Source organism: Cetorhinus maximus, chromosome 25 (genome assembly GCF_964194155.1).
Source record: "Cetorhinus maximus chromosome 25, sCetMax3.hap1.1, whole genome shotgun sequence".
NCBI lineage: Eukaryota > Metazoa > Chordata > Chondrichthyes > Lamniformes > Cetorhinidae > Cetorhinus > Cetorhinus maximus.
In genome coordinates, this window is record NC_135903.1 from 17595314 (window position 1) to 17617554 (window position 22241).

Below are 22241 nucleotides of genomic sequence, written 5' to 3' on the forward strand. Positions count from 1 at the left end.
CATTTTGGTAGGAAGAACATAGAGAGACAATGTAAAATAAAAGGTACAACTCTAAAAGGGTGCAGGAGCAGAGGGACCTGGGTGAATATGTACACAAATCATTGGAGATGGTAGAACAGGTTGAGAGTGTGGTTAATAAAGCATACAGTATCCTGGCTTTCATTAATAAGGGCATAAATTATGCTGAACTTGTATAAGACAATAGTTTGGTCTCAGCTGGAATACTGCGTCAAGTTCTGGGTGTGGCACTTTAGGAAAGATGTGAATGCATTGGAGGGAGTGCAGAAAAGATTCATGAAATGGTCCCAGGGATGTGGAATTTCAGTTTCGAAGACAGACTGGAGAAGTTGGGACTGTTTTCCTTGGAGAAGAGAAGACAGAGGAAATTTGATATAAATTTTCAAAATCATGACGGGTCTGGACAGGGCAGACAGGGAAAAACTGTTCCTTCTCATGGAAGGATCGAGGAGAGGGCACGGTCTTTATGTAATTGGCAAAGGCAGCGTGAAGTTGAACTTTTTCATGCAACAAGTGGTTAAGATCAGGTATACACTACCTGAGAGTATAGTGGAGGCAGATTCAATTGAGCCAGTCAAAAGGGAACTAGATTGTTATCTGAAAAGGAAGAATGTGCAAGGTCACTGGGAAAAGATGGGAGAATGGCACAAGGTGAGTTGCTCATTCAAAGAGCTGGTGCACACATAATGGGCCAAATGGCCTCTTTCTGCAGAGAATTCTGTGATCCTGTGATAAAATAGGTTAAGAAAAAACATGCTGAGGAAAAATAAAAGGCTTCAGTTATATGTTATATTTGAATGATATATTTAAATCTTTGTCGCAGAAGTTAGGCAAATTCTTTGTTTAAATTCCTTATTTAAAAACAGCAATAATTTTAAGCACTAAGTATATCAAACTAGTTTAGACTTGAGTGCTACAAATATGAAGTTTGTAAGATTGTCATGTTCTGGGACTCTCTCTTTAATTTACAGTAAAATTGAGTAGTGAATTCTCCTGGACAACAAGCCTCAGTGGCTTGGTTGCTATGGGGACAATAGGCCCAAATTGATTTACTGGGAATAAAGTCCAAGATGTTCACACATGTGGACAATTTAGGGCATCTGTGATGACTCTGGCTAAACTGTTAGTCTCCAAGTCTCATGAGGAAGTTTTAGGAATGTCAGGCGTTATAAATAGTTATACTTTAAAATGTCTTTTTAGCTCCAAGATAGAATGGAGTCAGGGTTTAGAAGATAGGTAATCAGCATTTCTACCTGGATACAAGGCCCATGCGATTCACACTGCCACAGAAATGGGCTTTGAGAGGGGAACAGGCCATAGAAAGCCATTGTAGTATCAGCTTATGGGGTTTTTCTTAAGATATCCTTGAATGTCAGAGACAGGCCAGTGTGCTCTGCAGAAAGATAGAGGCAGCCAGTCTCCGTTGTTCAACACACAGAATGGGGTGGGAACTCATGCTCCAATTGAAAAGAGCAAGTTCCTGAGGATTTAAACGAGGCTGAGAGATCCACCAAACTTTGGCTAGATGGCAGAATCTCCAGGGTAACCCTTGCCGTGAAAGTCAATTCATGGATTAGAAGTTATCTGGCTGGAAAAGAAAAAAGGAAGTTATCAGGAGCTGAGAATAGCTTTGGACTAGTTCCTGGAGACTGAAGTGACCACTTTAAGGGATAAAGCATAACTTTGAAGGGGGATTTTCAGTCATTTTAAAATTTAAATGGGGGATCTTTTCTGTAGTTTACAGTACAAGTTGCATACTGAATAGTGTTTAGACAAAATTGCTCTTAGTTAATTACAGTAAAAGTCTTTAAACTTGAAAACTTGTCTTTGATCCTTCTAGTCAGTCACTGGAAACTCAGATTTTTTTTTATAGTTATCAGTCTATATAGGGATCGGAACATGAGGATAATCTGTATAACACCATATGCTCCACATACTTTACTGATAATAACTTGCATTTATATAGCACCCTTAACATGGAAAACTGCTTCACAGAAGTATAATCAGATAAAAATGGCTGCCAAATCAGAGGAGAGTGGTTATCCCTCCTAATAAAAGCATGGCCAAAAAGAGGTGGGTGTCATGTTAGGTCTTAATGAGGAGAGGTGGTACAGCAGAGAGGTTTAGGAAGGAAATTCCAAAACATGAGGGCTAGATGGCTGGAAGCAGCTGCCAATGGAGGGACAAAGGGAGGAAGGAATGCGCAAGAGGCCATGAATCTGAGGAATGGAGAGATCTGGGAAAGTTCTAAGTTTGGAGAAGGTTACAGCAATAGTAAAGTGCATTAGGCATTTAAACATAATTTGGATATTAGAAAGAGAATTTTAAATTGGAGGTATTCGGGGACCAGGGTTAGAAAGAACAGGAGCGATGAGAATATGCAGGATCTTCTCGCCTGGGTCTCTTTAGTCCAACTCAGCTCTGTACTATCCTTTTTATCCAAACTTCAGTCTGTATAATATGTCTTCTTGTGAAATTCAATTGGCAATAACAAATGAATGCACAATTCTAAATCCTGCACAGACTAACTTTGCACATTTCATATCTGCAATATTAAGCTGTAGATGTATTAAGATTTGGAGTCTCATTTCACAGAACAATGAATTTGAAAAATTACATATTGGTTTTGAATAAAATTTTAATAACACATCAAGCAGTAATATGATGATGGTGTCACAATAGGATGCTGTAGATCAGTCTAATGCATGACACAGGAGCTAGTAACAGAAACGATTGGCTTTTCAACCTAGAATAGTTGTTAATTTTGGAAGTTTGCTTGAATCACCTGGCCCAACCAGCTTGTCTACACTATTCACTTGTCACTGCTATGCTGACATTTTCAAATCTTCTCCTTTGTAAAGTTTATTAACTTCAGGCCAAATCTAAAAAAAAGCTATTCACTTCTTGATTTTGCTATGGAACTGCAGAATGCTTCACCATTTCATTATTGAGGGGTAAAGAAACCAATGGCGGGGATTCAGTGGAGAAATTTTATTTTCCCTCCTTTTTTAATTCATTCATGGGATGTGGGCACTGCTGGCTAGACCAGCATTTATTGCCTATCCTTAGCTACCCTTGAGAAGGTGGTGGTAAGCCGCCTTCTTGAACCGCTGCAGTCCATGCAGTGTAGGTACACCCACAGTGCTGTCAGGGAGGGAGTTCCAGGATTTTGACCCAGCGACAGTGAAGGAACGGCAATATATTCCCAAGTCAGGATGGTGTGTGGCTAGGAGGGGAACTTCTAGGTGGTGGTGTTCCCAACTATCTGCTGCCCTTGTCCCTCTAAATGGTAGTGGCCATGGGTTTGGAAGGTGCTGTCCAAGGAGCCTTGGTGAGTTCCTGCAGTGCATCTTGTACACACGACTGCTACTGAGTCACTGGTGGAGGGAGTGAAATTTGTGGATGGGGTGCCAATCAAACACCTCTTACTACCTCTCCCCCTCTTCCCCTCTATATAAAAAGGGAAATTATTTATTTCATTGAGAGTTAGTTTTATTATGATCTCTTTCTGCTCAATGGCTCCAGTGACATCAATTAAAACAGTCCCGCCAGAGTAAATAGTGGAGCAGACAAATTCAAACCGACAAGAATGCCAACCTAGAACCACAGGAAACCAGGCTACTTGCTTGGAATGAAAATTTTGCAGGGACCCACAGCACCAAAGCAGCTCTCAGATAGGTTTAAAGGTTGCAGCCCATTCTTTTAAACTAGACAACAGATCTCTGCCTCAAGTCTAAATGTAAGCAAAAAAAAAAGACTTTTAAAAAAATGTCCAAGAAGCTTGCAGAAGGTTTATTACTTGCTTCTGCATAGCAAGCTGATTTGCATTAATTCATTTTTAGAATAAAAGCTCAGTAGCACTAAACATAGCTCATTAATCCTCTCATTGATACTGCACTTTTGTTAAAACGTGCAATGATAGAAACATTGGCTGCTCTGCTGTTGCTAACACAATTAAGAACATTTATAGTGTTTTGTTTTAATTATATACCAACAATACAAGACTGCTAGCACATTACTTGGATTACTGTTCAAATATTTTCCCTGGCTGCCAAAGATTTAGCCAGAATTACACAGGAGGCATAATTGCCAGTGATCATTTTCTTGAATGTTGAAAACTAAAATAACGCACTAGAAGCAAAGCAGATTCAAAACAGAGTAAACTTGTTCTTAATCAGTGGCTTGAACTCTTCACCTGCCTTTTCAGCAGTTAACATTTTTCATTAACTATACCATCCACAATAGTTTGGTAATAACAAGTGCATTCTTTTTCCCTTATTCACTCAACACAAACTACTTTCCAAGCATGCAGGTCAAATTGTACAAATGTTAGACAGTGCACAGTGACATTCCTGCGTGTGCTTTATTTCAAAAAGTGCAGGAATGCATTAAGAACAGTCTTGTATGAAGGCCTGAGGTTAACCTCCATAATGATGCATGGCCGACACTAGCTATAGCCGCTCTCGCAATGCACTGAGCTAACATTACGCTGTTCCTGAACCTGGTATACAGGTGCATTACTTTCTTCCACAACAATGGCACATAGTCGATACACAACTTTTACAAACAACTGCAGTGGCAAAAGAACAACAAGAAGCAACAATATTTAGAAACAGCTGTCCGGGTTGTACTACCAACCAATGGAAGACGAATGACTAGGTCGAGAAAAGTATATTCCCACGACTGTTTACCATGATTTGAAGCGACAAATGACCATGATCAGCACCGAGCTTAGAGTCCTTCCGTTATGAAACAACGGATTCGTTTAACTGTCAAACCATGAGCTTGACCATATTTTAGCATGCAGACAACGCATTCGCCCGATTTATTCTGTATTATCACTCGAGTAAAACAACATTTCAATCACAGCTCACGTAATGAGAAGTGTAAATTGACTGCTGTATCAGGACCACAAAAATCCACCCACTCGCATTCTTTTAACCTGTTTCGTGTGTACAACATTCAAAATTGGCGTATATTAAACTACTTCTCAAACGTGTTTCCCCCATCAAATCAGGATGGCAAATAAAAGGCATAATGTCGAATCCGAGATATATTTCACAAACTAGCGGGGTGGGGGGGGGGGGGGGGGGCGGTGGAGAGCGATGGCGGTACGAGGCTGCAAAACAACACTGCAGTACCCAGAGGGTTAACATACATTCGGCATTTGTACAGGGGCGTTAACTATGAATGAAAGTAAAATGCCATTGCCCAGTACACTTTGCAAATCAAGACTTGGAAAGCCCGTAAGGCTTTTTGACAGCAGTTCAATTTTGTTTTTCAAAAAAGGACAAGAAATAATTCACCCAGCCTCGATTCCCCTCAAGAAACAACTGCCATATCTGAAGTTGAGCTGTGCAGAGAGGAAGGACGAAATATGTATTTATGTCGCTCATATTTGTTTTATGCCCCTGAAAGGTTTGATCCCTCCATAGGTGACAGCTGCGATTATAAAGAGGTACTTGGATGCCCAATTATAAGGTGTGAGGGTGCCAAAGGAAGTGTACGTGGAAAAAATTGGGGAGGGGGAGGATGTTCGAGAAAGAGTTTTCTGAGCAGTGTCAGCCGGATAGTTAGGTATCTGCCCCCCTCTTCCCCCTACCAGACACTGGAGGAGGTAACTGTCCATTCTCCACTCCCCCCTCCCACCAGCTCTGGGGCTGTCTGCGCCGCCCTCTCCCTCTGCCCCGCTCTGGGGAAGGGGGAAGGTATCAGCCTCCCCCCCGCCCCCTACAGGGTGGGGGTATCTGCCTCCTGTCCCCACCCCCTTCCCCGCCCCACTCCGGGGGGTATCTGCACCCTTCTCTCCCACTCCCAATCCAAGCAATTTGCCCACCTCCCCCTGCTGCACTCTCACAGTCCCGCCCCAGGGGGATTCACCCCCTCTCCCTGCCCTGGTCTGGGGGACATCTGCCCCCCCGTCTCCCCCTGCCCCATCTCTGCCTGGCCCGGGGGAGGGGTATCTGCACCCCCTGCATTGCTCTGGGGACAGGATTTCTACGCCCCTTGCCCTACTCTGGGGGGAGCGTATCTGCACCCCTCTGCCCCTGTTCGACACTGCTGCCTCCCTCGGAGGGGGCGTTCTCCGCCCCCCTCTGGGAAGGGGGTGCTCTGTCCCATCAGCTCCACTCTGTGGGGGGGAGGGGGTGTATGCCCCGCTCTGGGGAGGGGGTCTATGCTCCCCTCTGCCACTCTCTGGGCGGGTGTCTATGTCCCCTCAGAGGTGAGGGGGTGTTTGCCCCGCTCTGGGAGAGTGGGAGTGTTCTCTTCCCCTCTCTGCCCCTGCCCTGCTCTGGGGGCAGTATCCACCTCTGCCCCCCACGGGTGGGGCATCTGCCCCTGCTCACCCATCTGCCCCAGCCCCTGAGGGGGGCATCGGCCCCTGACCCCCATTTGAGGAGCACATGCCCCAAACCCCCAGGAGGCATTCGCCCCTGCACTCTTTCTGGGGGCAACATATGCCCTGCCAACCACCACCTGTGGGATGTGCATCTACCCATGCCCCTCACTGTGGCATGTAGGCATTTACCTAGGTAAGGTGGGTATCTGCCCCCTGCCTTGCTATAGAAGTATCTGTCCCCTCTCCCTCTGCCCCACTCTGCAGGGCCATCTGCCCCTGCTCCCCCTCTGGTGGGGGAGGCATCTGTCCACCCTCGGGGGTGGGTGGCATCTGTCCGCCCTTGGGGGTGGGTGGCATCTGCCCCTGCCCTCCTTTCTCTGCGGTGGCGTTTGCCCCTGCCCACTCTGGGGGTATCTCTCCTGCACTGGGGGGAGTATCTGCACCTTCTAACACTGCCCTGTTCTGGGGTGGGGGGGGGGTGGGGTACCTGCATCCTTCCCCCTGCACATCCATTCTAACCAATCTGCCCCGCTCCACCTGCTGCACTCTAACAGTCCCGCTCCGGGGAATTCACCCCCTCTTCCTGTCCTGGTTTGAGTGATATCTGCACCTCCCCCATCTCCTGTTGCCCCACTCTGGTGCGTATCTGCCTGGACCAAGGGGTATATCTGCACTGCTCTGGAGGGAGGGTATCTACACGCCTTACCCTACTCTGGGGGGAGGGTATCTACACGCCTTACCCTACTCTGGGGGGAGGGTATCTGCCCCTGCCCCCACTAAGGGAATCGCTGCTGCCCCCATTTGGGGGGGGGGCCTTCTCCACCCCCCTCTGGGGATGGGGTGCTCTGCCCCATCTGCTCCACTCTGGGGAGGGGGTGTGTGTGTGTATGTCCTGCTCTGGGGAGGGGGTCTATGCTCCCCTCTGCGGGGGGCGTCTATGCCCCCCTCTGGGAGGTGAGGGGGTCTTCGCCCTGCTCTGGGAGGTGAGGGGGTCTTCGCCCTGCTCTGGGAGGGTGAGAGTGTTCTCTGCCCCTGCCCTGCTCTTGGGGTGATATCTGTCTCTGGCCCTGCCTCCCTCTGGTGAAGCATCTGCCCCTGCTCTCCCATCTGCCCCTGACCCCCTCTTGGGCAGCACATGTCACGAGCCCTCTGGCATTTGCTCCTGCACCTTCTCTGGGGGGGCAACAGCTGCCCTGCTGACCTCAGACCTCTGGGATGTGCATCTGCCCCTGCTCCTCACTAAGGGGGTGGGAACACCTCACTAAGGTGGGTATCTGCCTCCTCTCTCTACCTGCCCCACTCTGCAGGGGCATCTGCCCTTGCTCACCCTCTGGGGTGGCATCTGCCCCACCCACCCCCCTTCTGGGGGGGTGGCATCTGCCCCCCTCTCCCCCTTCTTGGGGGGGGGGGTGGCATCTGCCCCCCTCTCCCCCTTCTTTGGGGGGGGTGGCATCTGCCCCCCTCTCCCCCTTCTTTGGGGGGGGTGGCATCTGCCCCCCTCTCCCCCTTCTTTGGGGGGGTGGCATCTGCCCCCCTCTCCCCCTTCTTTGGGGGGGTGGCATCTGCCCCCCTCTCCCCCTTCTTTGGGGGGGGTGGCATCTGCCCCCCTCTCCCCCTTCTTTGGGGGGGGGGTGGCATCTGCCCCCTTCTCCCCCTTCTTTTGGGGGGGTGGCATCTGCCCCCTTCTTGGGGGGGGGTGGCATCTGCCCCCCTCTCCCCCTTCTTGGGGGGGGTGGCATCTGCCCCCCCCTCTCCCCCTTCTTGGGGGGGTGGCATCTGCCCCCCTCTCCCCCTTCTTGGGGGGGGGGTGGCATCTGCCCCCCTGTCCCCCTTCTTGGGGGGGGGTGGCATCTGCCCCCCCTCTCCCCCTTCTTGGGGGGGGTGGCATCTGCCCCCCTCTCCCCCCTGCCCCGCTATGGGATGGAGGGAGGGGGGGGCGTTATTTGCAGCTCCCACTCCCTCTGCCTCGCTATGGGGTGGGGGTTGAGGGGGGTTACCCGCCTGCAGCTCAGGGTCAGGGGAGCTGTCATGACGCCGCCCGGCGGCAGCTGGAAGCCGTCGAGTTGAGGGACAAACCCTGTCCAGAGTGGGGAGAGGGGAAAGGGAGGCTCAGTCGGTCACTCACCCGCCGGGCCGGCAGCAGCCTCACAGACTCTTCCTCAGCCACTCGCCTCACTTGGTTTCTCTCAGCGGAATAATAATAAATAATTATTAATAATAAACTGGAAGTGTTTACTCTATTTTTAAAAAAACGGAGGGGGGGGTGAGGGAGGGAGGGAAAGGGTGCACGTAATCAGGGTCTGGGGAGGGGGGGGCGGGAGGGAGGGGGGGGTTGGTGGGTGGTGTTTAACACTTTCCTTCCAGAATTATCTTTTCTAATCCCCCCCCCCCCTCCCCCACTTGTCCCTGCTGACTGGCTGAGGCCGGGCCGACGTGGCCAGTCCCAGTCTCTGTCGGTGCCGGTCGAAGCTGGAGGGGAGGGGGGAGGGAGGAAAACTGGGGCCGCTGCCAAATACTGAGCTCTCCAGTAGGAAGCTGCGGCGGCGGCGGCGGCCGTGCGCCTGCGCACTCGCTCCTTCCCCCCACCCCGCGCACACCTTTGCCCAATAGTGGCGCCACGGACGGGCGCAGTGCGCAGGCTCGGCCCCTGCCTCCCCTCGCGGCGGATCGGTTTCTTCCATTTCCAAATCTTCTCCCGCTAAACTTCCACCACCACCACCACCTCGTTAAGCGTGAACTTTTGGGGGTGCGGGGGGCAGCCGCCTTCATACCATGAGAAGATGGTCGGCTCTGGGAATTACGACGCTCCAGAACCGAGGCGCCGGCATTTAAAGAGCTGGCTGCTTTGCGCATGCGCGGTATCTCCCCTCTCAGAGCTGTCAAGTTGTCCATCATTTTGCTCCAGGTCTGGCTGCCCAAAGCTGCGTGGACTCGCACACTTTAAATCTTTTACAATTGCAAAATAAATGCAATGCGCTGCCAGCCGAGTTCCCAATATCATAACTTCCCACTTGCATTTAGTATAAGATTCCCAACCCCGAGGCGATATGCGTCCCACAACGTTATAAAATGCATGCAATAAGTACGCATTATCCCTTCCTCCGAACACCTTGTTTCCAGCCACAATAATTTGGCTTCGCTGTGCGTGCTGTGCTCTTGTTACTTAATTGCATCGAGTAAGTCCAGTGCGGTTCAAAATTCACGGATGCAGAACACGCACTCCGATTTTTACAGAAAGTGCATTCCAAGTGCACTCATACTGTACAGTATTTTCAAACTTGTGGCTCAGCCCTGCAAGCACTTAATAGTAAATTGCAGCATGTGTCATAGTCGACAAAAGACACGTACAATCATTAAAACTGCTGGTCTCGATTTGAACGCGTTGTAACTTAATATGCTTTTTAAACCAAGCGCCTCCTTTTCTCACAGTTATCTGGCAACTCATCTCAGTTTTGTTCAATTTGAACGTTTCCATTTATCTAAACAAATGTAAATGTTCTTTACATTTACCACGTCTATTCGTGTGCAGTTTTCCTTTGAAAACAAAGATTTGTTGAATTTGTTATCCATTTTGAAACCTGCCGCTTTACTTTAAAAATAATATTTGTCATCAAAGAATGCACTTTACACTCTTACTGTATCGCATTCAGACAGCTGAGCCGATATTGATCTAAAAATCTGAGCTAAAACGCGTTTGTTTACTTTTGACTCAAACCAACAATGTAAAACCACTTTTAGAGAAATACTCACTGATAACCGTGAACAAAACACAGCCGTGTTGTTTAATCGTGGTCTTTTTCACAAACCTGTGCATTTTGTAATTTAGGAACCGTCCCTTGCACGTTTGTCACAAATGTATAGAAAGGACCATCCCACTGGAGAAAACAAAAAAAGTTGTAGCATATGCACCTTGACATTAAAATTTAGGGTTTAAAAACAAATGTGGCATTTTAAAATCTAAGACATATGCATTTTAACAAAGCGGCGGAAGTTTAAAAAATTGCGCTCCAGGAAACCTCGCTTACAATTAGTTAGCGTTAGAGTTGTCTTTATTCTCTGCACATCTTTTCTTGCAAGCCTGGCCAATAAATTTAGTTATCATATTGTTGGCAACGTTCATCCCTGAAGGATAAAGTTGGGACTACTGCATTATACAGAACTTGACGTATATTTTGTCCTATATAATCTTTGACAAGTCACAAAGTCAAAAGTTTTACCTCGTTTGAGGATCTCTGAGCGGATCTCTGAAAAACTCTGAGCGGATCTTTATTTATCAGAAGGAAGCCAGGGTTTGTGATGGTTTTCATACATTGATTGATATTCCGCATATGTGGGCTGACCTCGTAGTCATGCCTAACCAGAAAAGCTATATTTATATCACTCATGAGGGATGGGCGGTGATGAAACGGGGTTTCCATGGGTTCTGCAGCCCATTCTTGTAGGTGTTATCACCACCTGCCAAACTGATAGATGACAAAAGCATCATTTCAGCTGCTACCGTTCCATTCTTGTCATATTACTTTTTCTGTAGAAAACTGTATCCATTTCACAGGATTGTGCTGTAAAATATTGCTTGGAACTTTCTGCCATTTTCTCACTTTAAATTATTTTCTTCCTCTTTTAGGTCCACTATTGTGACTATTCTCAGATCTCTGTCAAAGTTGTCCTAAAACCTGACCTTAACAGATGTAGGAGAACAGAACAGGGCTGGCTTTTCTCTCATTGCCTTCCTGCATCTATTTTTTTCACTTCTTCCTCATTCCTCACCACACCTCACAATCCCACTGACAACTTCCCTGATATCAGGTATTTACCATAAGAGGAATTCATATCTCCTTATGCCTGGCACTATGAGCAATGCTGTGAGGGATCTAATATTGTGAAAATTTTGTGTGAGCCCTAATATTGATTACAGCACTGAACACCATTTTGTGTTAATGGTACCCAGCACATACATGAAAGCACCTGAAATTCATCATTGTTCACTTGCTTCATGATGGCCCAAGTTCTGCCTTAAATGCAGTGTGTGCAATTTTTTTCTGGTTACTGTTGATTTTTAGCGTTGCTTGATATTAATGCTGCTAAAATTTGGAAAAACAGGGAATGTGAAAATAGTTGTCTTTATCCAGGTTTGACAGCAAAAAAAATGTCACAGACAGCTGTGCTTCATGTGGAGGCTTCACTTTAATATATTTATTTTTGCTTATGACACAATACACAAAGTAATCTCGGTATAGATGTCTCCAAATTTGGAGTGTGGTGCACAGTTCTGGTCTCTATATTATGTAAAGGATATAGAGACATTGATGAGTGTGTAAAAGGATTCATAAGGATGACAACAGAACTGAGAGGATTTACTTAGTGGGAAAAGTGATCAGGCTGGGGACCTTTCCTTTAGATAAAATAGAGGCTGAATAGTGACTTGATAGAGGTCCTTAAGATGATGAAAGGATTTGATAGGATAGACCTAAATATAAGGCTTTCTCTTATGAGGCAGTCCAAAACTAAAGGTCATAAAAATAACAAGGTCACTAATAAATCTAATAGGAAATTCAGGTGAAGCGTCTTTACCCAAAGAGTAATATGAATGTGGAATGCACTACTGCAAGTTACAGAATTATTACAGGTCTCTAGCATCCCAAAAATTCAGTGTGGATTTTTTTTCATTTTAGACTATAATAGACCAAGCAGTATATAGAACCTTAATAATAAAACGAAGGCATTTTTTATGTAATGCTTTCTAATAAAATATAGAAAGATACATCATAATTGATTTAAATAAGCCATTTAAAGTTCAATTGAATAACAATTTGTATTGACATAGTGCCATTAACATTTTAAGCATACCAAAGCATTTCACAGAAGCAAAAACCAGACAAACATTGGCATTGATCCAAAGAAGAAAATATTAGGAAAGTGACCAAAGATTTGGTCAGAGAGATAGGTTTTAAGGAATGTGTTAATCCAGAAGGGAGAGGTGGGGCAGTTTAGAGAGGGAATTGCAGAGCGTGCAGCCTAGATGACTGAAGGCATACCACCATGGCGGGGTGAAGGAAATGGAGTATATAGAAGAAGTCAGAGTTTAAAGAATGCAGTTCTTGGAGGATTGTAGCACGGCAGACAAGGCTTCATTATTAATCCATCACTACTTGTCCTTATAAAGTAGTGTACCATCTGAACTGCTGTCGTCCTTGTGGTCATGATGCTCCCTTAATGGTACTAGGTATGGATTTCTAAGATATTGACCCAGCAATGGTGAAGCAGCAGTGATATTTGCCCAAGCTGAAATGGAGTATAACTCGGATCTGATGCTGTTCCCTCAATATTGGCACTCTTGACATACTCGCAGGTAGAGGTTGGAGGGGACAGAGTTGCTGCCAAAGTAATCTTGGCGAATTGCTGCAGTGGATCCAATTGGTAATGCAGCCACAGTGTACTGGTGACAGGTGGGGGTTGATTTTGTTTTATGAGCATGATCCACATATTTGGACATATGTAAAAGAACATTCTTCTTAGGTAGCTGTACAATGGCTATAAGACATAGAGAAAGGCCTTACTTCTGGCTAGATATTTTGAAAACACTAAAAATATTGTGAAATCTAATAACATTTCTATATATTGAAAGTCAATTGACCCCAATTTCAGGTAATATTACCTGAACATTCCAAACACATTCATGAGCTTCTTATGCAGTTGAACCCATGGTATTCATAAATTAAACAGAGAATCTTGGCTACCTGGAGGTGATTTTAAGTCAGAAATCTTTTAAGAGTTCAGGTGATGTCATCAATTATCAGAACATATCATGGAAAGTTTATAATCATCATCTGAATGCTGAGATGGGATCAGAGAACTAAATTAAAATGAACTAGAATACTGTGATAAGTTCACACAGTATGTGCTCATTTCTGTTCTCCACTTAAGAAATAGAAAATGAAGGCACTGGAGAAGTTTCAAATCTAATTGGCATGGATGATACCAGAACTGAAAGGTTTTAAATATCATGAGGCACCAAACAGGCAGGGACACTTTTTTCTCTAGTAAAGCAAAGGCTGAGATGTGACCTGAGAGTGGTCTTGAAAATTACAAAGGAGTTTGATAGAGTAGACATAGAGAAGATGTTTCACTTATGTAAGAGTTTAAACTTAGTGACCACAAATGTAACATAATTGACAATAAATCCAATAAGGACAATTTGGGTGCCCTGGGGGTATAGTTCAGTGGTAGAGTATTTGACTACAGATTACATAGTCCCTAGTTCAAATCTAGATGCCCCTTCACTGTTGTATATGGTTTAAAGTGCCACATGAAAGGCTGGTTAACAAAATTGAGGCTCTTGGAATAAGAGGGTCAGTGCCAGCTTGGATAAAAGGATTGGTTTAAGGACAGAAAACAGCAAGTTGTGGTTGTTTTTCAGGCCAGAGGATGGTAGACAGAGGTGTTTCCCAAGGGTTAATGCTGTTTTTTTGATATATATAAATGACTTGGATATTGGAATACTGAGGAAAATGTCAAAATTTGTTGATTATATCAAACTTGGAGGTATGGCAAGTAGTGAAGATGATACTAATTGGCTGCAACAGGACATAGATAGGCTAGCAGAATGGGCATATAAGTGACTGACGGAATTTAATCCCAATAAGTGTGAGATGATGCATTTTTGAAAAAGGAATATGGAAAGGCAACATCAACTTAATGGCATATTTCTACGAGTGTGCAGGGACAGAGGGACCTGGGAGTTCATGTGCATACATTTTTGAAGGCAGCAGGACATAATGAGAGTGGAATTAACAAAGCATATGGTATCTTGGGTTTCATAAATAGAAGCATTGAGAGCAAAATCAGGGAAGTTATGCTGAACCTTCAGAAAGCCCTGGTTAGGCCAGACCTAAGCATTGGGTCAAGATTTGGCCACCACACTTTAGGGAGGATGTGAGGGTCCTTGAAAGGATGCAGAGAAGATTTATCAGAAATGTTCCAGGATTGAGAGATTTCAGCTACAGTGTTAGGTTGGAGAAGCTGGGGTTATTTTCCTCAGAACAAAGGAGATTGAGGGGAAATTATGAAATGTTATATATGGTAGACAAAGAAAAGCTGTTCCCATTACAAAGACTAGGGGCGGAATTTTCCACGCCCAGTGGTGGCAAGTGTGTTAGGTGGTGTGAGCGGGCAATATGGCGCGATCGATTTCATGACGGTGGGAAGGCAGATCGCGATTGTCCGCTCAGCCCATTTACGGCGAGCCACATTTCCCACCATCGGTTGTGGGGAACCTCATTGAAATATGTCAGTATATCACGATCAGGGTCTTGCACCCCTGCTTGATTGTCCGTCCACATTGGCAGGAAAGCACGCCGACATGTTTCACAACAGCACATAAGCGACGTGCACTCGGCAGCCTGCATTTTGGGTGAACTGGAGGTGAGTGCACAGCAATGTTCTGCGGAGCTCACCAGGGTCACCTGTTGCTTTTAAGGCTTCAGGGGTGCTGAGGAGTCGGGGTTAAGTGCCACCCTGCCCTGGAGGCGACTTTTGAGGGTGAGGGGGAGCAGGGAGCAAGTGCAGCCTTGCTGTTGAGGCGACTGGTAGGGGGGGCGGGATGGTGGTTAAGGGCAGCCCTGCGTCTGAGGCAACAAGTGGTGGGGGGGTGGGAGTTGGGGCAAGGGCAGCCCTGCCGTTGAATATTGCGCTCAAGCATTTGGGCAGGGGAGGGTAGGGTGGGTGAGGGAAGTGGTCACACATTCGGGAAACCTGTAGAAAGTGACCATTCCTCTGCAACTGAGACAGTTCAGGCGCAGCCACATTGATATGATTGGGGTTGGGCTCCAAACTTACCTGCCCGCTCAAGGATTGCAGAGGAATCAAAGTGCCACCAAGTTCTCCACAGGGACATGGAGGGCATCCAATGCCAGTGGCTATGAAAGAGACCGTGGCACTCAATTTCTATGCCAGTTGCTCCTACCAGGGCTCCACAGGTGACCTCTTTGGGATCTCACAAGCCTCCACCCACAAATGCGTCCATGAGGTCACAGATGCCACCTTTGCGAGGACACACAACTTTGTGCATTTCGCCTGGGACCAGGAAAGCCAGGATGCAAGAGCAATTAGATTCGCCCAGATCTCGGGTTTCCCACAGGTGCAGGGTGCAATTGACTGCACTCATGTGGTGCTCAGATCTCCGTCACAACACAAGGTGGACTACATCAGCTGCAAGGGCTTCCATTCGCTGAATATGCTGCTGATGTGCGACCACCAGAACTGCATCCTGCAGGTGTGCGCAAGGTTTCCAGGACGCCAACATCCTCAGTCGGTCACAGAGCCCTGGAGTCTTCCTGCACAGAAGCTGCAGGGATGGCTCCTTGGGAACAAGGGCTACCCACAGAGGCTGCAGCTGATGAAATGCGTGTGGCGGCCTCAGACTGCAGCAGGGTGATGGTATAATGAGGCTCCTGCTGCAACTCACAATTTAGTGGAGCAGATCATTGGGATGCTGAAGATGAGGTCCTGGTGCCTGGACTGGTCTGTGGAGCCCTGCAATATAGTCTGCAGAGGGTGTCACACATCGTCATTGTCTGCTTCGCCCTTTACAACCTGGCGCTCCAATGGAGAGACAAGCTGGCTGAGGAGGAGATGGAGGAGCTGCACATCCTCCTCCTGATGAGGAGGATGCCGACAGGGACGAGAGTGAACAGATCCTCGGAAGCGACGATGATGGGGATGAGGCCCTCACTCTGGCTATATGAGACATGTGCGCTCCGGAGGCCCTCATAGCTGTTAGATTTGTAGAGGATAATGACGACATGCAGTGAGGTGACCCCATAGTTCCTCACATCGCATTTGTGAATGTTTGACTTCAGTCTGGCTTATGGCAGCACGCATACCCTCTGTGAGAATGCTCCTGTCATGGAGGCGCGGTGGAGGTTGCTGCCCATCCTGCAGCTAGAGCAGGGGTACAGGACATCCCAGCGGGCCTCCCTGGCATCCAAAAGTCACTCGAAAGACTTGTCATTAAACTGGGGGTCTGCAGTCTTCTTCAGTTTCAGGGCCGTTTCTTCTGTGCAGCAGTGATGAGCAGGAAGCAATGAGATGTGTGCATGTGGCTGGACTTTAAACATGGCGCCCGGTGTGATGCAGTGGCGGGGTGATGGCAGGCGGGCGAATGAAAGCCCACCCGCCATGGAAACGGTGTGTTTCCCAGGAGTGTCTAAATAACGAGACGGGTTCGGACGATATGGCATGAAAACCCGCCATTGCGGCCAGCAGGTAAAATGTCATTTTACCCGCCCATTACCGCACTTAGTGTAAATTTGGGAAAATTCCACCCTATGATTCATAGATTCAAGCTTCTGGGCAAGAGTTGCAGGGGGGTATGTAGGGAGAACTTTTTTATGCAGTGAGTGGCAATGACCTGGAATCACTGTCTACAAGGGTGGTAGAAGCAGAGATGATGAATGATTTCAAAAGGAAATTGGATGGGCACTGGAGGGAAATATACTTGCAGTGCTAACAGGAATGAGCGGGGCAATGGGACTGACTGGGTTGCGCTACGGAGAGCTGGCATGGACTCGGTGGCCCAAATGGTCTCCGTCTATGCTGTAATGACTCAACCCTATGACTCCTTGCTCAGAGAATGGTTAGGATATAGAATTCATTACCATATGGAGTGTTTGAGGCAAATAGCATAGATGCTTTTAAGGGAAAGCCAGGTAAGTACATGAGAAAACAAGGAGCAGATAGATATATTGATAGGCTGAGATGAATTAAGGTGGGAGACAGCTTATGTGGAGCATAAACACTGACAGAGACCAGTTGAACCAACTAGCCTGTTTCTCTGCTGTATACGATGTAGCACTATGTAGGTTCACTCCAGAGGATACCCTTTTGTTATATAATAATATAGTATTAAGTTAGTCAGAATTTTATTTATTATTGAGCCAGATTTTACTTTTCTGTTGATAGTAGTTGCTGTCAGTTAGTGAAAAGCTGACTGTGTCATTGATCTGATGATGATGTCCACACTGCAAGTTTGCCTAGTGATAAGACGCACATATTGTGATGCTAATAACTGCCAAAGGAAGTCACCTGACATAAAAGATCTTTGAAATTGATCAAATACCCCATACAGACAAGTGACACAATATGCCAGAATGTGCAATTTTGTTGAAAATTTGCACAATGAAGGATTTGGATATTTTAATTAATTGTGTCTATCATATTCTTGGTCTCGTGCTAAAACAGAATATTCACATAGTCTGCTGAGGCAAGGAAACTCTATTGAGAAACATCTTATTGTGGCATCACCTTGCCATGAGGTCTACAAGAGAGAGCAAGATCATGCATCACTTCCTGTTATGACATAGTGTCTCATTAGAATGCCTTGCAGTTAGAATTAACTCATCATCTCCCTCCAAGTCTCTGATTCTCCCCATTATAGTACATTTCCCCACGAGTCTCTGACTTCAATTTCTTGTTTATAGAGACAACTGCTGTGGTGGTTTCATGAGACTACCTGATTGGGTCCTCTGCTCCTTTGGAGGAGATTGGGGATTTGAGTCCTGTGGTTGATCTTTCAGACTGCTGGGCAGAAAGAGAATTTGTAGACAACTCAGGTTCACCAATCTGGTTGTCACCTGGATCTCTCAATGAAAGCAGAATCTCTGGTCTGTTCAGTTGGGTAGATGACTGCTTCAACTGTGTAGGAGGTTGTTTCTGTGTGGCTACTAGTGCACGTCTGTTCTGTCTCACTGTGCCGTTTTTGGTTTGAATGGCGTAGGCCCATGGATGCGGTGCCTGTTCAACCACTTGTTCATAGCGAACTTGGTCTTCGATCCAAACTGGCTCTCCTGATTGGAGGTATGGCAGGTTCTGTGCTTTGTAACACTTGTCATAGGTCCACATTTGGCTGAACAATACTCATCCTCTTTCTCCCTCATCATCAGCGTGTACACATGGCATGAATGTGTGAGGGAGAATAGGGAGTTGAGTTCTCAGTCTTCTTCTCATGAGGAGTTCACACGGTGCTAAACCATTTTGACTTGTACACATGGCATGAGTGTGTGTGGAAGTACAGTGAATTGAGTTCTCAGTCTTCTTCCAATGAGGAATTCATATGGTGCTAGACCATTTTGGAGTGGAGTTGAATGATAGCTCAAAAGTGTAAGTTGGATGTCATTGTTCTTCTTTAGCAATGCTTTCACTGTTGCACTCCTCTTTCCCTTTGGTTTGAGGGTATCTTGGTGATCTGGTTGTATGGACAAATCCAGATGATGCTATGAGCTCTTTAAAGTATTCATTGACAAACTGTGGCCTATTGTCTGAGATTAATGTCTGGGATTCCAAAAATCTCCTTCAATGATGTAATCACTGCTTCAGAAATGTGATCCTGCAGTTGCTTGACTTCTATCCATCTGGACGAGTAGTTTACTATGATCAAGAACATTTCACCTTGTGTTTGAAGAGGTTCATCCCAAGAGGTCCATCCCATGATTATGATGGAAAGGAAGATGACATCAATGGTTCTCTTGTCTCCTGAGAATAAATAGCACAAGTAATACACTTTGATATCATATTTTCCGATGACTTTGAGAAACCTGGCCACCAAATAGAATGTCTTGTTCTAGTTCAACATTTTGTGATGTCCAAATGTCCTTGGTGCAATCACAGAGTCAAAGAATCTCAGAATTGTTACGGTGCAGAAGGAAGCCATTTGGCCCATCATGTCTGCACTAGCTGTCTGAGCATTTTAACTTAGTGCCAATCTCCTGCCTTTTCCCCGTAACCCTACACATTGTTTCTATTTAAGTAATCATCCAATGCCTTCTTGAAAGCCTCAATCGAACCTGCCTCCACCATGCTTCCAGGCAGTGCGTTCCAAACCTAACTACTCGCTGTGTGAAAAAGTTTTTTCTCACCTCACATTTGCTTCATTTGCAAACACTTTAAAACTGTGGCCTCTGGTTCTTGATCCGTTTACGAGCGGGAACAGTTTCTCCCTATCTACTCTATCCAGACCCCTCATGATTTTGAAAACTTCTATCATGTCTCCTCTTAGCCTTCGCCTCTCCAACGCAAACAGTCCCAACTTCTCCAATCTTGCATCATAACTGAAGTGTCTCATCCCTGGAACCATTCTCGTAAACCTCTTCTGCACTCTCTCCAATGCATTCACATCCTTCCTATAGTGTGGCACCCAGAACTGTACACAATACTCCCGCTGAGGTGTAACCAGTGTCTTATAGAAGTTCATCACCTCCCTGCTCTTATACTCTATGCCCCTATTAATGAAGCCTAGAATACTGTATGCTTTAGAAACAGCTTTCTCTACCTGTTCTGCCACCTTTAATGACTTATGTACATATACACCCAGGTCTCTCTGCTCCTGCACACCTTTAGAAAAGTATCCTTTATTTTATACTGTCTTTCCATTTTCTTTGTACCAACAAGCATCACCTCACACTTCTCCACATTGAACTTCATCTGCCACATATCTGCTCACTCCACCAAATGTGCCAATGTCCTTTTGAAGTTCTACACTGTCCTCCTCACAGTTTACAATTCTCCCAAGTTTTGTGTCATCCACAAACTTTGAAATTGTCCCCTGCTCACCAAGATCTAGATAATTTATATATATATCAGGAAAAGCAAGGGTCCCAATCCCTAGGGAGCTCCACTACAAACCTTCTTCCAGCCTGAAAAATACCCATTAACCATTACTGTCTGTTTCCTATCCCTCAGCTAATTTTGTATCCACGTTGCTACTGTTCCTTTTATTTCATGGCCTAAAAATTTCCTCACAAGTCTGTTGTGTGGCAGTGTATTGAATGCTTTTTGGAAGTCCATACATACCACATTAATGGCCTTTCCCTCAACAACCATCTCTGTTACCTCTTCTAAAAACTCCAGCAGGTTAGTTAGACACGATTTTCCTTTAACAAATCCATGCTGGCTCTTCCTAATCAATCTACATTTTTCCATGTGACAATTAATTCTATCCCAAATAATTGTTTCTAGAAGTTTCCCCACCACCGAAGTTAAACTGACTGGTCTGAAATTGAAGGGCAGATCTTTACAACCTTTTTGAACAAAGGGGTAACATTTGCAATTCTCCAGTCCTCCCCCAAATCCAGGGAACATTGAAAGATTATTGCCAGTGCCTCTGACATTTCCACTCTCACTTCCTTCAATATCCTTGGATGCATCTCATCCAATCCCGGTGCCTTATCAACTTTAAGTACCGACAGCTTATTCAATACCTCCTCCTTGTCGATTTTAAACCCTTCTAGTGACTGTTTCCTCCTCTGTCACCATGACCTGGGCAGCATCTACCTCGTAGGTAAAGACAGATGCAAGGTATTCATTTAACACCTCAGCCATGCCTCTTGCCTCTATGTGTAAATTCGCTTTTTGTCCTTAATTGGCCCTACTCCTCCTTTTACTATTGATGTGCTTATAGAGTACTTTGGGATTTCCTTTTACGTTGGCTGCCAGTTGTTTTTCATAATCACTCTTTGCTTCTAGTATTTGCTTTTTCACATCCCTTCTGAACCTTCTGTATTCAGTTTGGCTGTCAATTGTATTTGCTACCTGACACCTGTCGTAAGCACACTTTTTCTTCTTTAACTTAATTTCTATCTCCTTTGTCATCCAGGGAACTCTGGATTTGTTTGTCCAGCCTTCCCTTTTGACTGTGCCCAAACCATCTCCTCTTTGAAGGTAGCCCATTGTTCAACTACTGTTTTTCCCGCCAAACTTTGATTCCAGTCTATCTGGCCCAGCTGTGTTCTTGCCCCATTGAAGTCCGCTCTCTGCCAGTTGATTATTCTTACTCTGGATTGACCAATGTTCTTTTTCACTGGCATCCTAAGCCTTATGATACAATGATCACTGTCTCCTAAATGTTCTCCCACTGTCACTTGATCTACTTGGCCCACCTCATTCCCAAGAACCAGGTCTAGCAGTGCCTCCTTTCTTGTTGGACTGGACACATACTGCTGTAGGAAATTCTCCTGAACACAATCTAGGAACACTTGTCCCTCACTGCCCCTTACACTACCACTATCCCAGTCGATACACGGGTAATTAAAGTCCCCTATTATAACTACTCTATGATGTTTACACCTTTCTGTAATTTCTTTGCAGATTTGTTCCTCTATATCCTTCCCACCAGCTGGTGGTCAATATATTACACCGAGCAATGTAGTATCACCCTTTTTATTCCTTAGCCCTAGACAAGTATATTCTGTCCTTGAATCCTCTGACAAATCCTCCTTCTCCAGTACTGCAATGCTCTCCTTAATGTTACATTTTAGACTGATGAACACCAATACATCTTTACGTGCTGCTGGCATTAATAGATGCAGATTATGGTTATGTTCTTGCTTTGTTCTTCTCATAATGGCAATATCATCTGCAATACAGATGCATCCTGCAACAGTGCATGCAACGCGGTCAATCTGAGCTTGAAAGAGGCCCTGGCTAACGGACAGCCTGAAAGGAAGCTGTTGAAAACAGTATTGTCCAAATGGGGTACGAAATGTATTGAGCTCTTGGGAGTTCTCCACGAGATGCACTGACCAGTAACCATGATTAGCATCAAGATTCGAGAAGAATTTTGCACCTGCAAATCTCAAACTTAGCTCTTCTAATGTGGATATTTTGTAAGGACCATGTTTCAAAGCTGCAATTAAACATCGTGGATTGAGGCAAACTCTTAATGATCCATCCTTCTTTATGACACAGGTGATTGAACTGCACCAATCTGTGCTTTCTTATACTCTTCTAATGATGCTGCCTTTCTCCATTTTGTCTAGTTCGACCTTCAATTTGTCTTGTATGTGGATGCTGATCTTACGTGGTGGGTCAGTTGATGGACTTGTATTCTCCT

General features: G+C 45.7%; 1 protein-coding gene across 9 annotated transcripts in view; it reads right to left on the minus strand.

Annotated features, from left to right (window-relative positions):
* The window catches only part of LOC144667943 (zinc finger protein 652-like), a 102046-nt gene that overhangs the window by 78655 nt on the left and 1150 nt on the right, over positions 1-22241 (minus strand). Inside the window, exon 1 of one of the 9 annotated variants that reach the window (XM_078529571.1) lies at positions 10576-10693. The exons of 1 other annotated variant lie outside the window; for it this stretch is intronic. The gene's annotated coding sequence lies outside the window, so the exon portion shown is untranslated. Of the gene's footprint in view, positions 1-4709; positions 5011-8483; positions 8723-9080; positions 9103-9373; positions 9700-10108; positions 10205-10575; positions 10694-22241 lie in introns of those variants that run through there. 7 more of the 9 variants (XM_078529576.1, XM_078529573.1, XM_078529569.1 and 4 more) reach the window with 7 other exon arrangements.